The sequence below is a fragment of the Arachis hypogaea genome, chromosome 10, assembly GCF_003086295.3.
Source record: "Arachis hypogaea cultivar Tifrunner chromosome 10, arahy.Tifrunner.gnm2.J5K5, whole genome shotgun sequence".
Taxonomy (NCBI): Eukaryota; Viridiplantae; Streptophyta; class Magnoliopsida; order Fabales; family Fabaceae; genus Arachis; species Arachis hypogaea.
In genome coordinates, this window is record NC_092045.1 from 51492368 (window position 1) to 51509195 (window position 16828).

The window sequence follows — 16828 nt, forward strand, 5'->3', positions numbered from 1 at the left end:
GTTCTGTTTGAGCTCTCTTGGCATAATGAATTGATTCTTGATTTAGAGTTAGTACGTGACATATAACCACTCTAATATTGGGGTCTTTGGATTTATGTAGTATGAGATTAGAAATCATGTTTTTTTTTTATCTAAGAGAGAGTCTTTGTGCTTCAATGATCCAATTACTACCGAAAAAGGGATTGGATCTACTTGACTTACATGTGAGCCTTGAGAAAGGGATCATGGAATTCAGTTTGAGGCTCTTGTCTCATAATCTTCTTGATCAATACATTGTTTGTTGGTATGTGAGATGTAACCACCTTGAATTGAGGTCTTGAGGGTTGTGTGGTTTTTGTATTAGAAATTGAACTTCACCTTTTCTCATGACCAATTAAATCACGAGAGTGGCAATTGATTGTGTTGACAGAAATTGAGTCACCAAGAGATTAGGACTCAATTATTTACAATCTGCCATGGATCTATCTTACATGATTGAGAAGGAGTGAGACCCATTGAGTCAAGAGGAATCAACATCTCCAATCCCTTATGTTTTCTATCTTTACTTTCCGTTATTTACTTTCTAGCATTTTATTTCCTTGTACTTTTATTTCCAACACTTTGCTTTCCTACACTTTACTTTTACGTCATTTACTTTCTATGCACTTTATTGCTTTCTTTAAATTTCTAGTCATTTATATTTCCTGTTTGCTTACCACTCCAAAATGATTGTCTAACTAGAATAATCAATTGACTATTGATTGCTTAATCCTTTAATCCTCGTGGAATCGACCTCTCTTTTATGAGTTTTATTACTTGATGTGACCCGGTATATGATAAATCCCATTCGTAGGGTTTATCTTGTATTGATTTTAGGAGATTTTAATATCTTTTACCCACATTTATTCAATGAATTAGCATGATTTTGTGATTGTCTCCTTATTTGTTCTTAGATGTGAAAACATGCTTTCTAGACCTTAAATTAGTTAATTTTAATTCACCTTTGATTCCACTAGATGCCTTGATGTGTTTGTTAGTGATTTCAGATTAAAAAGGCTAAGAATGGATCAAAGGAGTAAAGAGGAAAGCATGCAAAGTGGAGAAATCATGGAAAAAGCCAAAGATTTGGACTCGCCCGTGGACGCGCGTGCACACCAGGCGCTTACGCGCACCTTGCGAATTACCCCATGGACGTGTATGCATGCTGTGCGCGTACGCGTCGGTGCTGAAATATGATTATTTAATGAAAACGCACCTAACGAATTCTCGAGGGTTGTGGGTCCCAATCCCAACCAACTTTGGCGCCAGAAATGCTATTTAAAGCCATGGATTGAAGAGTAAAAGGGGGGATTCCATTCATACACACTTATTAAAATTAGTTTTGAGTTAGTTTTAGAGAGAGAAGCTCTCACTTCTCTCTAGGATTAGGATTAGGATTAGGTTTAGTTCCTAGATCTAGATTTAGATTCATGCTTTCTTCTACTTCCACCTTTCAATTCCTTGTTGTTACATTCATTCTTCTTCTATTCTTTTGTTGTAACTTCCTTTATGTTGTTCTCTTACTTTGTTGTAGATCCACTATTGTTCCTTCTATTTTCTTTCAATTCAATTCAAGGTAATTCATAATAATTATGCTTCTTTTGATTGTTGTTGTTAATTCCTTGCAATAATTGTTGTTAGATTCTATTCTTGTTGTTAATTTGCTTTGCTTTTCTTTTGTACCTTCCAAGTGTTTGATAAAATGCTTGGTTGGATTTTAGTATAGATTTTGTTCCTCTTGGCTTTGGTTGAGTAATTAGTGACTCTTGAGTTATCTAATTCCTTTGTTGATTGATAAATGGAAGTTGCTAATTGATTTGAATGCCTCTAAAGCTAGTCTTTCCTTTAGGAGTTAATTAGGACTGGAGGAATCAAATTGATTCATCCACTTGACTTTCCTCCATGGTTAGAGGTTAACTAAGTGGTAGCAATGAACAATTTGTGGTCACAATTGAGGAGGATAACTAGGATAGGACTTCTAGTTCTCATATCTTGCCAAGAGCTTTGTTAGTTGTTAGTTTATTTACTTTGCCATTTATATTTCTTCTCTAAAATCTCAAAAATCCCAAAATAACTCATAACCAATAACAGGAACACTTTATTGTAATTCCTAGGGAGAACGACCCGAGGTTCAATACTTCGGTTTATAGATTTTAGGGGTTTGTTTTAGTGACAAACAATTTTTTGTATGAAAGGGTTATTGTTGGTTTAGAAACTATACTTGCAACGAGACTTCAATTGTGAAATTCTAAACCGTCAAAAATCCAATCATCAAAATAGCACCGTTGCCAGGGAATTGCAATGGTGTTATGTTATTGGATATTGTACATATGTGAACAGTGTGAATATCTTGCTTTTTTGCTTCGTTTTCTAGTTGTAGAATTTTGTTTCTCTTGTTTTCTATTAGCTTTTGAAATTTGTTTTCTCTTTTCATCATGAATTCTTACTTTGGCTATGAGTGTGATTACAACTATGTTGTAGGAAGTGGAGATTACAATGAAGAGATGTATCAAGGATGGGATAACCAAAGGTGGGAGGAGCCATATGCATATGATCAATCCTCGTGGCAACAACCTCTACCAATGCACTATGAACAAGAACTATTCTATGATGCATACAAATTAAATGGCTATGCTGAATCTCCTTGTGACTTTCAAGAACTGTAACGACCCAATTTTCAGTACGCCTAGGACACACCGGAAACTGAGTGCTACCAATTTGTCATCCTATTTATTATCTATTATTTATTATATGAGCCTGATTCGTTGTTAAAAACGTAGTTAGTTTGCGACGTACTTTTTTTTGAAAATGTTTGAATTAATAAACAGAATCATTGATAATCAATTCACAAATAATAACAGATAAAACAGTTATATACAACCACACATAAATACATCACAAGTAGTAGACAACATTTGATGATTTAACCTTTATTAGAGTATAGACTGTTAGTTAGAACACCCCTAGATATAGCTAGATAATAACTATATACATATATATACATACAACATCCCAGGCCTTGACCTGTTCAAGAAGTCCATAAGCTGGCACCCAGGCTAGTCTAGACTCTATACTCACCTAGTCCCTCTAAACTACTAAAGCGAGGGAAAGTACGTTCTAAGTCTTCAAAACTCAAGTCTGGTGGAACATCATCAAAAGGTTGAACATCATTTGTTACTCATCTGTACAATCAGACATTGCCATATGACGTCTTTCTGGTACCTCATCAAGTAGCCACACAACAGGAGTCTCGTACACAGGTTTTAGGTTAAAGTTCACGTTCAAACAGGGTGCAGACATTGGCTAGTCTCATAGTATATACATATAAATAGAAAACGAGATTCACCTTAGACTCATAAGACTACCTAGGGCGGAATCCTTTTTGGGAACAATCGTTAGCGAACTACGGAAGGGTACTCATGCTTCCATCTGAAGGGGGAGGGAGAGAGAATGGGTAAGAACTAGGGAGTTCTTAGTAGGGTCGGGGTTATTAGTTAAGTTCATTAATTATATGTTATTTGCAAATGAATAGCAAAATACAAAAAACAGTAAATAGAAGATGAAGATAAATAGAGGAAATAGAGAAAATAGAAAACAGAACACAAACAGAAGAATACAAGAAAATACAACACAAACACAGAGAATAGAATACAAACAAGAAAAGCATACATTCATACCACAATCATAACAAAAGAAATGTGCAACCAAGTATGATGCATGTCTAGCCCTAGCGTAGGTAATGAGCTCATTTGTCAGTTTCTACCCGCTCCCGACGTAACCCATCATTACCAGCCGGATATGGCTTTCCTGTTGGCTATACCCCTGTGTACAGGAAATAACCCCTCTACCACCACAGGGTCCACTGCACGCAGGAAATAACACGTCTGCCACTGCAGGGATGTATGCCGATACACTTTCTGTATACAGGAAATAACCCCTCTGCCACTACAGAAATGGAACAGGTGGTCACGATACTTCTGTAGCAGGAAATAACCCCTTTGTCTTACAGAAATAAAATATGGATCTGTACTGCAAGAAAGCGTGTCTCAGTGGTCGCACCATCATCCATCTGACTGCCACAATGTAGCAGATGAACATATAGATATCTCTGGGGTTACCTTAATGCAACAAATGACCTCTTAATAGGTCCTCTGCTCTTTATCATATTACTCTCTTCTCTTTGTCTCTTTATTCTGCTCTGTTTATTCTTTTCTCTACGCTTCTTTATTCTGCTTTCTCTGTTTAACTTATGTATTTAAAGCTTATATAAATTTCGGTATGATTAGTTAGCTGATGAGCGGATAATTTATTCGCTTTTTGTCATTGTTTTTAGGTAGTTTTTAGTAAGTTCAAGCTACTTTTAGGGATGTTTTCATTAGTTTTTATGTTAAATTCACATTTCTGGACTTTACTATGTGTTTGTGTGTTTTTCTGTGATTTTAGGTAATTTCTGGCTGAAATTGAGGGACTTGAGCAAAACTCTAATAGGAGGCTGACAAAGGACTGCTGATGCTGTTGGAATCTGACCTCCCTGCACTCGAAATGGATTTTCTAGAGCTACAGAACTCCAAATGGCGCGCTCTTAATGGCGTTGGAAAGTAGACATCCAGAGCTTTCCAGATATTTATAATAGTCCATACATTATTTGGGAATTAATAACGTAAACTGGCGCTCAACGCCAGTTCCATGTTGCTGTATGGAGTAAAACGCTAGAAACACATCACGACCCGGAGTTGAATGCCCAAAACACGTTACAACTTGGCGTTCAACTCCAATAAAATCCTCAACTCGTGGATAGACCAAGCTCAGCCCAAACATACACCAAGTGGGCCCCAGAAGTGGATTTATGCATCAATTACTTACTCATGTAAACCCTAGTAGCTAGTTTGTTATAAATAGGACTTTTTACTAGTGTATTAGACATCTCTGGACGCCTAGTCCTTAGACCATGGGGGCTGGCCATTCGGCCATGCCTGAACCTTTCACTTATGTATTTTCAACGGTGGAGTTTCTACACACCATAGATTAAGGGTGTGGAGCTCTGCTGTACCTCAAGTTTCAACCTGATTAAGAGTGTGGCATTAGTGACAGACGCAAAAGAATCAAGGGATTCTATTCCAACCTGATTGAGAACCAACAGATGATTAGCCATGCTGTGACAGAGCATAGGACCATTTTCACTGAGAGGATGGGATGTAGCCATTGACAACGGTGATGCCCTACATACAGCTTGCCATGGAAAGGAGTAAGAAGAAATTGGATGAATGTAATAAGAAAGTAGAGATTCATGAGGAGCACAGCATCTCCATATGCCTATCTGAAATTCCCACTATTGATTCACATAAGTATTTCTATCCTATTTTATTTTCTGTTTATTATTAATTTTTCGAACTTATCATAAACCAATTTAATCTGCCTAACTGAGATTTACAAGGTGACCATAGCTTGCTTTATACCAACAATCTCCCTGGGATCGACCCTTACTCACGTAAGGTATTACCTGGACGACCCAGTGCACTTGTTGGTTAGTTGAACGGAGTTGTGAGATTCTCTAACAGTGCCTGTAACTCTTTTGGTCCAACAACAACACTAAGCTGTTAGTGCATTACCAAGGATTATTAAGATCCCAATTCATCATACCATGATCTCTTTGGGGTATTCTTGATAGAGCCAATATTTAAATTTCATACAAGTACAAAGAGACCAACTTTGAGGATCGCAATTTCATGCACCAAGTTTTTGGCGCCATTGCCGGGGATTGTTCGAGTATGGACAACTGACGGTTCATCTTGTAGCTCAGATTAGGTAATTTTCTTTTCAAAAAGATTTCAAAAATCTTTCAAAAATATTTTTTTATTATTATTTTCGTTTTTCTAAAGTATAATTTTGAAAAAAAATAATAAAAATACAAAAAAAATCATAAAATCATAAAAAAACCAAAAATATTTTGTGTTTCTTGTTTGAGTCTTGAGTCAATTTTTAAGTTTGGTGTCAATTGCATGCTTTAAAAAATTTTTTCTTGCATTTTTCGAAAATTCATGCATTCATAGTGTTCTTCATGATCTTCAAGATATTCTTGGTAAATCCTCTTGTTTGATCTTGATGATTTCTTGTTTTGTGTTGTTTGTTGTTTTTCATATGCATTTTTCGTTTGTTAGAGTCCATGCATTAAAGATTTCTAAGTTTGGTGTCTTGTATGTTTTCTTTGCATCAAAAATTTTTCAAAATTATGTTCTTGATGTTCATCATGATCTTCAAAGTGTTCTTGGTGTTCATGTTGACATTCATAGTGTTCTTGCATGCATCATGAGTTTTGATTCATAATTTTCATGTTGTGAGTCATTTTTGTTGTTTTTCTCTCTCATCATTAAAAATTCAAAAAAATCAAAAAATATCTTTTCCTTATTTCTCTCCAAATTTTCGAAATTTTGGGTTGACTTGGTCAAAATTTTTTAAAAATTAGTTGTTTCTTACAAGTCAAGTCAAATTTTCAATTTTAAAAATCTTATCTTTTCAAGATCTTTTTCAAAAATCATATCTTTTCCATTTTTTCCTTTTTTTTGAAAATTTCAAAAATCTTTTTCAAATTATTTTCAAAATCTTTTTCTTATCTTTTACATCATATTTTCGAAAATTAGCTAACAATTTATGTGATTGATTCAAAAATTTGAAGTTTGTTACTTTCTTGTTAAGAAAGGTTCAATCTTTAAAATTGTAGAATCCTATCTTTTAGTTTCTTGTTAGTTAAGTAATTAATTTTAATTTTAAAAATTAAATCTTTTTCAAAACTAATTTCAATCATATCTTTTTAAAACCATATCTTTTAAAATCATATATTTTCAAAAAAATATCTTTTTAATCTTATCTTTTCAAAAATCATATCTTTTTATCATATCTTTTTATCGTATCTTTTATATCATATCTTTTTCAAAATTTTATCTTTTTCAAAAATTTGATTTTAAAACATCTTATCTAACTTCTTATCTTCTTATCTTTTCAAATTTGATTTTAATATCTTTTTCAACTAACTAATTAACTTTTTGTTTGTTTCTTATCTTTTTCAAAACCACCTAACTACTTTTCCCTCTCTAATTTTCGAAAATACCTCCCTCTTTTTCAAAAATTCTTTTTAATTAACTAATTGTTTCAAATTTTAATTTTAATTTTAATTCATCTTTAATTTTCAAAATTACTAACTCCTTTTCATAAATATTTTCGAAAATCCCTCTCTCATCTTCTTCTATTTATTTATTTATTTACTAACACTTCTCTTCATCTCTTATCACCTCCCCTATCCTTACTCTTTATACAGACTATTCATCCCTCTCCTTCCATTATCCCCTTTCTTTTTCTACTAATAATAAGGATCCTCCTTAGTGTGACATAGAGGATTTCTCTTCCTTTTCTTTTCCTCTTCTCTTTCATATGAGCAGGAACAAGGAAAAAGGCACTCTTGTTGAAGCTGATCCTGAACCTGAAAAGACTCTGAAGAGGAAGTCAAGAGAAACTAAAATCAACAATTCAGAGAAACCTAAAAAAAAAAAGAAAAAAAAAAAGAGAAAAGGGAAGACAAAAGGCTTCCACCTCCAAGTCATGGGAGATGGAGATATTCATTTCAAGGGTCCATAACTCAGTAGAAGAGCATTTGACTGCACATCAAGAGAGCATGAGAAATTCCCTCATCAAGAAATCCCTGAGATACCTCAGGGGATACATGTTCCTCTACATAATTATTGGAAGCAACTAAGGGTAGAAACACCAAAATCACTAGGGATCATGCAACAGAAGCAAGGAAGAGACATAAAGGAGCTCAAAAAGCACCATTGGTTCTTCTTGAGGGCGCCACCCTCACTAAGGTGGACTCATTCCTTGTTCTTATTTCTCTGCTTTTTCGGTTTTTATCCTTCATGTCTATCTATATTTTGTGTCTCTACTTCATGATCATTAGTATGTAGTAACTATGTCTTAAAGCTATGAATAATTTCTATAAATCCTTCACCTCTCTTAAATAAAAAAATATTTACTGAATTTAATTTAATTATATTGATGTGGTTACAATACTTTTTATTTTCTGAATGAATGCTTGAACAGTGCATATTTTTTATCTTGTTGTTTATGAATGTTAAAATTGTTGGCTCTTGAAAGAATGATGAACAAAGAGAAATGTTATTGATGATTTGAAAAATCATACAATTGATTCTTGAAGCAAGAAAAAGCAGTGAAAAAGCAAAAGCTTGCGAAAAAAATGGCGAAAAAAATTAGAAAGAAAAAGAAAAAGCAAGCAGAAAAAGCCAATAGCCCTTAAAACCAAAAGGCAAGGGTAAAAAGGATCCAAGGCTTTGAGCATCAATGGATAGGAGGGCCCAAGGAAATAAAATCCAGGCCTAAGCGGCTAAATTAAGCTGTCCCTAACCATGTGCTTGTGTCATGAAGGTCCAAGTGAAAAGCTTGAGACTGAGTAGTTAAAGTCGTGATCCAAAGCAAAAAGAGTGTGCTTAAGAGCTCTGGACACCTCTAACTGGGGACTCTAGCAAAGCTGAGTCACAATCTGAAAAGGTTCACCCAGTCATGTGTCTGTGGCATTTATGTATCCGGTGGTAATATTGGAAAACAAAGTGCTTAGGGCCACGGCCAAGACTCATAAGTAGCTGTGTTCAAGAATCAACATACTTAACTAGGAGAATCAATAACACTATCCAAAATTCTAAGTTCCTAGAGAAGCCAATCATTCTAAACTTCAAAGGAAAAAGTGAGATGCCAAAACTGTTCAGAAGCAAAAAGCTACAAGTCCCACTCATCTAATTATAATTAATATTCATTGATATTCTGGAATTTATAGTATATTCTCTTCTTTTTATCCTAATTGATTTTCAGTTGCTTGAGGACAAGCAACAATTTAAGTTTGGTGTTGTGATGAGCGGATAATTTATACGCTTTTTGGCATTGTTTTTAGGTAGTTTTTAGTAAGTTCAAGCTACCTTTAGGGATGTTTTCATTAGTTTTTATGTTAAATTCACATTTCTGGACTTTACTATGTGTTTGTGTGTTTTTCTGTGATTTTAGGTAATTTCTGGCTGAAATTGAGGGACTTGAGCAAAACTCTGATAGGAGGCTGACAAAGGACTGCTGATGCTGTTGGAATCTGACCTCCCTGCACTCGAAATGATTTTCTGGAGCTACAAAACTCCAAATGGAGCGCTCTCAATGGCGTTGGAAAGTAGACATCCAGAACTTTCCAGAAATATATAATAGTCCATACTTTATTTGGGAATTGATGACGTAAATTGGCGCTCAACGCCAGTTTCATGTTGCTGTCTGGAGTAAAACGCCAGAAACACGTCACGACCCGGAGTTGAACGCCCAAAACATGTTACAACTTGGCGTTCACCTCCAATAAAAGTCTCAGCTCGTGGATAGACCAAGCTCAGCCCAAACATACACCAAGTGGGCCCCGGAAGTGGATTATGCATCAATTACTTACTCATGTAAACCCTAGTAGCTAGTTTATTATAAATAGGACTTTTTACTAGTGTATCAGACATCTCTGGACGCCTAGTCCTTAGACTATGGGGGCTGGCCATTCGGCCATGCCTGAACCTTTCACTTATGTATTTTCAACGGTGGAGTTTCTACACACCATAGATTAAGGGTGTGGAGCTCTGCTGTACCTCAAGTTTCAATACAATTACTATTATTTTCTATTCAATTCCTTTTTAGTCCTATTCTAAGAAATTCGTTGCACTTCAACTTGATGAATGTGATGATCCGTGACACTCATCATCATTCTTACCTATGAACGCGCGTGACTGACAACCACTTCCGTTCTACCTTAGGCCGGGCGCATATCTCTTAGATTCCCCAACAGAATCTTCGTGGTATAAGCTAGATAGATGGTGGAATTCATGGGAATCCGGAAAGTCTAACCTTGTCTGTGGTATTCCGAGTAGGATTCCAGAAATCCGGAAAGTATAACCTTGTCTGTGGTATTCCGAGTAGGATTCCGGGATTGAATGACTGTGACGAGCTTCAAACTCCTGAAGGCTGGGCGTTAGTGACAGACGCAAAAGAATCAAGGGATTCTATTCCAACCTGATTGAGAACCAACAGATGATTAGCTGTGCTGTGACAGAGCATAGGACCATTTTCACTGAGAGGATGGGATGTAGCCTTTGACAACGGTGATGCCCTACATACAGCTTTCCATGGAAAGGAGTATGAAGAAATTGGATGAATGTAATAAGAAAGTAGAGATTCAAGAGGAGCACAGCATCTCCATACGCCTATCTGAAATTCCCACTATTGATTCACATAAGTATTTCTATCCCATTTTATTTTCTGTTTATTATTAATTTTCGAACTTATCATAAACCAATTTAATCTGCCTAACTGAGATTTACAAGGTGACCATAGCTTGCTTCATACCAACAATCTCCGTGGGATCGACCCTTACTCACGTAAGGTATTACTTGGACGACCCAGTGCACTTGCTGGTTAGTTGAACGGAGTTGTGAGATTCTCTAACAGTGCCTGTAACTCTTTTGGTCCAACAACAACACTAAGTTGTTAGTGCCATTACCAGGGATTATTAAGATCCCAATTCATCATACCATGATCTCTTTGGGGTATTCTTGATAGAGCCAATATTTAAATTTAATACAAGTACAAAGAGACCAACTTTGAGGATCACAATTTCGTGCACCATTAGCCTGCCCCAAGTATAGTTTCATTAAGTCTATACTAAAACAGTTTAACTTTTCATATAATACCTAATCCAATTCGCAATTCAAAGACTAACTATGTTGCCCTAGTTCGTTCGCTAGTCTCTGTCTGTTTTTCTGTCATTAATACTTTACAGACTTTTACTTCGATTTTTATCTTTTCTTCAATTTTTTATCTCTTATTTATCTTTGCCTCACTAATATGTTCTTACCTCTCCCTAAGTGTCTTATGAATGTAATTATGATATCATGCGCTTAAAGCTGTCTTTCTAAAACTTTTACAGAAAACTGACTTTTCCGCATTTTTTTATTATTTTTATTAAAATATTATTTTTAATTAAATATTATTATTTAATATTTTATTATTATTTATTATTTTATTATTAATTTTAGAAAATTACCTTGCCTTTACCTTTTCACTTTCAAAATTAACTTTTTACCCCGGTAACTTTTAATATTTCTACTTTAACCACCCTAACTTTCAGAAATTACTAAATAACCCCTTAAACACCAAAAAATTTACTTCCTTGCCCTTTTAAGGATCTAAAACCTGTTCTTCACTGTTCTTTATCACACTCAAAGTGTTCTTCGTGTTCTTCATAAATTCTTCAGATTCTTTCTCTGTTTTTACCCGTTTTTCAGTCTTTTCAGCAACCGACTTTTACCATAATTCATAATAAATTAGCAGCCACTAAAACCCCATCTTTTCAACATGATATTAACACAAACTGAACCTCAATTTAGGCCTAGGATTTTGTTTTCCCAGCTGCTCCAAGAACATGAACTTAAAGCTTGAATTTCATCAAATTTCATCAAAATGTTACCAAATTTTCACCAAGAATCAATCATATATGCAACAAATTTTTAGCACAGCCAAATTATAAAACATTCACACAAATCGAACACAAATAATAAAGATTAATTTCGTGACACCCTACCTGGTTTGCTGCTCCTAATTCAGTTAAACTTGCAGGTGGTCCGTAAGCACTTTTTCCTCCTAAATCACATCAAGAACAACTTTAAATCCCAAAACCCTAAACTAACCAAATCTCCCTCAGCACGTTAGGAAGTGATTTCTAACCGTAGACTTGCTGGAAAGTCACGTTTCTTGGCCCTCAAGTCAAGTTAAGCATGATTCCTAAGGAAGAACATCAAGAAAACACATATTTAGGCATGTTTCCTTGAAATTGAATCAAAAGAGAGATGGTGCAGCCAACTCACATTGATTCAAGCCTTGATAAGTAATATGATCATGTAGAGAAAGAAGAGAGGATCATTTTGGTCGGATTGGAATTTTGATTTGAGTTTTAGTTCAGCAGAAATCAAGCTTTGAAGATTTGGAACTAAGAAATTTTCTCTCTTTTTCTCTCTACCTATTTTCGGCCAAAGGGAGTAAATGACCAGCCTTGGAGTGTCTTGGGGTGTAGGGTGAGTTGTGATTAGTTGGCTTGGAGGTGGATTAAAAAAATATTAAAATATCTCAGGTGTATAACTACTAAAACTAGATATATCAGAACACTTGTAAATGACACTAGTAACATATTTTTTGTGAGAATAAAACATGTATAATGACGCCTTAGCATTGCTAAAGTTATTAGAGAGTGCTGGTGCTAAGCTGCACCAGTAAACTGTGAACCCGGTTAAACCGACTTCCTATTTTAACTAAAACAGACCAGGTAACCTTATAATATCATTCAAGAAGCTTCTAATACTAATATAATGATAATATTATCCTATTATCTCTCTTCTCTCTTGAATCGAGTCCGGTTTGTCAAACTAAGACTAGTTACGAAAAACTGGATCAAAACTCCTGACCGATACGGTTCAAAAACTATGTTCTTCGTGACTGCGTTATCGAGCTTGCCTCAGAAAAGGTTCTAACTTAAAGATGGCATAATGACAATGAGGATTGAGATACTTGATGATATATCATACCTTCTCCCCTTATTGATCCTCCGGAGTTCTCCGTACTTTTAGAAAAGATCTCGCGTACTCGAAAACTGGGGTTGTTACAAGAACCACCACCATATGCCTATGAGCCATATCCTCAACATAGCCCTCGACCATACTCACAAGCCCCTTTCCACCAATGATGCCAAGCATCTAGGCCAGTTTCACTGACCTTTTCTTTACTGTTTTAGGATAGTTTCATGCATTTTCCTAGTGAATATGGCAAGTTTTGGGTGAAAATACACTTACACCTTCATTTAAGCAACTATTGTGAATTTTGCATGATTTCATGAGATTTTTGCCAGAATTGCATGATAATTTGATGATGCATAATCTCATGACTTTGGCTAGAGCTTTGATGCACTTTAATTGCTTGATTTCAGGACAAATGAAGCATGGAAGAACCACGTTAGCATTCATGTTAACTTAGTTAATGTGACTACTAATGTGGGATGGCAAAGAGCTTGCAACGTTAATGAGAAAAGCGATCACCAATAACGCCTGCGAAGCCATTCATAGCTTACGTTAAGAGCCACGTTAACTAAGTTAACGTGGTACTTAATGTAGAAGAAAAAGAAGACTACACGTTAACGAGAAACATGAACTCCAATAACATTTCTCCTCAACGTTAGTGGTAAAAGTGAACACCACTAACGTTGGGAAACTAGGCAATGCCCCACGTTAAGAGTCACGTTAACTTAATTAACGTGAACTCCAACGTGGAAGAGGATCAACAATGCTAACGTTAGTGACACTCACTTTTGTCACTAACGTTGGATCATTAGCATTGCCTACGTTAACTCTCACGTTAAGATTGTTAACGTGAAAGTTAACGTGGAGTTGAATTCAAAGAACCAATGTTAGTGACACTCACTTTTGTCACTAACGTTGGGAGATGGCTTCATTACTACGTTAAGAGCCATGTTAACTTAGTTAACGTGGGTTCTAACATAGGGACGTAAGGCAATTTGAGCGTTAGTGACAAAGGTGAGTGTCACTAATGCTCTCGAAGGTGATAGATACCTACGTTAAGAGCTACGTTAGCCAAGCTAACGTGAGATCTAACGTAGGGGCAAAGAGGCAAGCAACGTTAATGGGAAAAGTGATTCCCATTAACGTTTGCGAAAAGGTGCACAAGCCAATGTTAATGGGAAAAGTGAGTCCCATTAATGTTGGCCAAGGATTGAGTAAAAAACGTTAGTATTCACGTTAAGATTACTAACGTTGGAATTAACGTGGGTATATAAGGGTGGAACATTAGTGGAAAAAGTGAATGCCACTAACGTTCTCGCATCCAAAATGTTACTCAACGTTAATCTCACTAAATGCCCAAGCCTAATTCATATTTCTATGCAAGCTGGGCCCACTAAAGATGAGAATTGATTCAACTCAAGGTCCAGAGCCCACATCCAAGACTTGAAGAACTCACTAGAAGATCATGAGGAGTAGTATATATAGGAGTAGTTTTGAACTAGAGAGAAGCTTAGCACTTTTGGGAACTACTCTCTGCATATTTACTTTTCTGTACTTCTAGCATGGATTCTTCTTTTCTGCCATTTTTCATTCCTACAACTATGAACAACTAACCCCTTTCATTGGGTTAGGGAGCTCTGTTGTAATTTGATGGATCAATTATAGTTTTCATTCTTCTTCTTCTTTCTTTTCTCTTGATCTTACTAGAAAGCTTTTGATCTTAATTCAATTGGTTAGTTGTCTTGGAAAAGAAACTCTCCATAATTGGATCTCATTTGAACCTTAGAAAAGGGATGAGTAAATCATGCTAGAAATGCTTTCTCATGTTAGACCAAATTGGGGTTTGGTTGGATATTGTGACATTTAATCCTCCCAACACTTTGATTTGGAAATACATGTGGTATAATCAGTGACCACACTTTCATCTCTTCCCATGAGCAATTAAATCAAGGAATTGGGAAATTGTTCAAGCTTAGAGAGATTGGATTGCCAAGGAATTGGTATCCAATCACTTAAGATTGCCAAGGAGATTAATGAATGCATTGATTGAGGAAGAGATGAGAATGAACTTGATCCAGAGAATGCAATATCTCCTAAACCCAATGATCTCCCCATTTCTGATCTTACCCATTCTATTTACTTTCTACCATTTAAATTCCTATTTATTATCCCAACTCCCCATTTAAGATTCTGCACTTTAATTTCTATTATTTACTTTCTAGTCATTTAAATTTATGCATCTCAATCTTAATTCTATTTAGCTCAACTAGCATATTATTCTAACTAAAAATTGCTTGAGCAATCAATCCCTGTGGGATTCGACCTCACTCTATTGTGAGTTTTACTTGACGACAATTCGGTATACTTGCCGAAGGGAAATTTGTTAAGAGACAAGTTTTCATGCATCAAGTTTATGGCGCCGTTGCCGGGGATTGATTTTGAATCAACAATGATTAAGTTAGAAAATCACTAGATTGAGCATTTTTTTTATTTTGTTATTCGTTTTTTTATTATTCAGTCAATTTACCTTAGTTTGTTTTTAATTTCTTCCTCATCCCCTATACCCTCTCTATTTTCTGTTCTCTTTTTCTTAGTTGATCATAATTCAGCTCACTAACCCACTATCTGTTTGATAAATTGCATCACTCACACTAACAATTACTCTAACAAGAATAGTCTTCACTATACCTCCTGTTGTGCAATCTATTTGTTGTATGACAGGGAGAAGAGAAGGAGTCTCAACATCCTTTGATTCAGAACCTAAAAGAATCCTTTGGAGGCTAAGAAGGGAGGCAAGAGGAAAAAGGATTATTGGTGCTGAGGAAGAGGAAGAATACTTTGAACCCAACATGGAAGAGAATTTGGAGAACAATCATGAAGAAGAAGCTCATAATCATGCCAGAGAAGGCCATGCAAACCGGGCTGGGCAAGAAAGGAGGGTCTTAGGATCCTATATCAATCCTAATCCAGGAAACTGTGGAAGCAGCATTCAGAAGCCCACCATACATGCCAACAATTTCAAGCTAAAACCTCAGCTCATCACCCTTGTGCAGAATAATTGCTCATTTGGAGGAGGTGCTCAAGAAGATCCTAATCAACACTTGACCACCTTCTTGAGGATTTGTGACACAGTGAAGTCCAATGGAGTCCACCCGGATGTCTATAGGTTGCTCTTGTTCCCTTTTTCACTCAGGGACAAGGCATCCAAATGGCTTGAATCCTTCCCAAAAGAAAGCTTAACTAATTGGGAAGACGTGGTAAACAAGTTTTTATCAAGATTTTATCCCCCTCAAAGGATCAATAGGCTAAGAACTGAGGTACAGACTTTTAGACAACAAGATGGTGAGACACTTTATGAAGCATGGGAGAGATTCAAAGACTTGACAAGGAGATGCCCACCAGAGATGTTTAATGAGTGGGTTCAACTTCACATCTTCTATGAAGGTCTTTCCTATGAGTCAAAGAAGGTTGTGGATCATTCATCAGAAGGCTCTTTAAACAAGAAGGAAATCATTGAAGAAGCCATAGATGTCATTGAAACAGTTGCTGAGAATGACTACTTCTATGCCTTTGAAAGAAGTAACACTAGAGGAGTAATGGAGCTGAACCACATGGATGCACTGTTAGCCCAAAACAAGATGATCACCAAGTAGCTAGCAGATCTTATCAAGAAGGTGGAAGAGAACCAAGTTGCAGCAGCCATCACCTCATCACCAGCTCAAGAAGGAGTAAACATATGAGAAGAAGGTGACTGGGAGCAAGCCAACTATGTGGGAAACTCACCTAGACAAGTCCATGATCCATACTCCAAAACTTACAACTCTGGATGGAGAAATCACCCCAACTTTAGATGGGGAAATCAACAAGACCAAGGGCAAGATTAGAGACGCCCCAACTTCAATTTCAACAACAATGCTACTCATCAAAACACCTCACAGAGATACTATCAACATCCATCTAACCAACCTTCTCAACTACCTAATCTCAACCCATCATCATTAACAGATGATAGGCTTTCAAAGATTGAGGCTCTATGATGAGCGGATAATTTGTACGCTTTTTGGCATTATTTTTAGTATGTTTTTAGTATGATCTAGTTAGTTTTTAGTATATTTTTATTAGTTTTTAGTCAAAATTCACTTTTCTGGACTTTACTATGAGTTTGTGTG

General features: G+C 36.0%; 1 non-coding gene across 1 annotated transcript; it reads right to left on the reverse strand.

Moving 5' to 3' along the window:
• Positions 1-15961: 15961 nt before the first annotated feature.
• Positions 15962-16069, reverse strand: LOC112719100 (small nucleolar RNA R71). The gene has a single exon (XR_003161416.1). It is a non-coding gene; the product is annotated as a small nucleolar RNA R71 (small nucleolar RNA).
• Between the last annotated feature and the right edge of the window lie 759 nt (positions 16070-16828).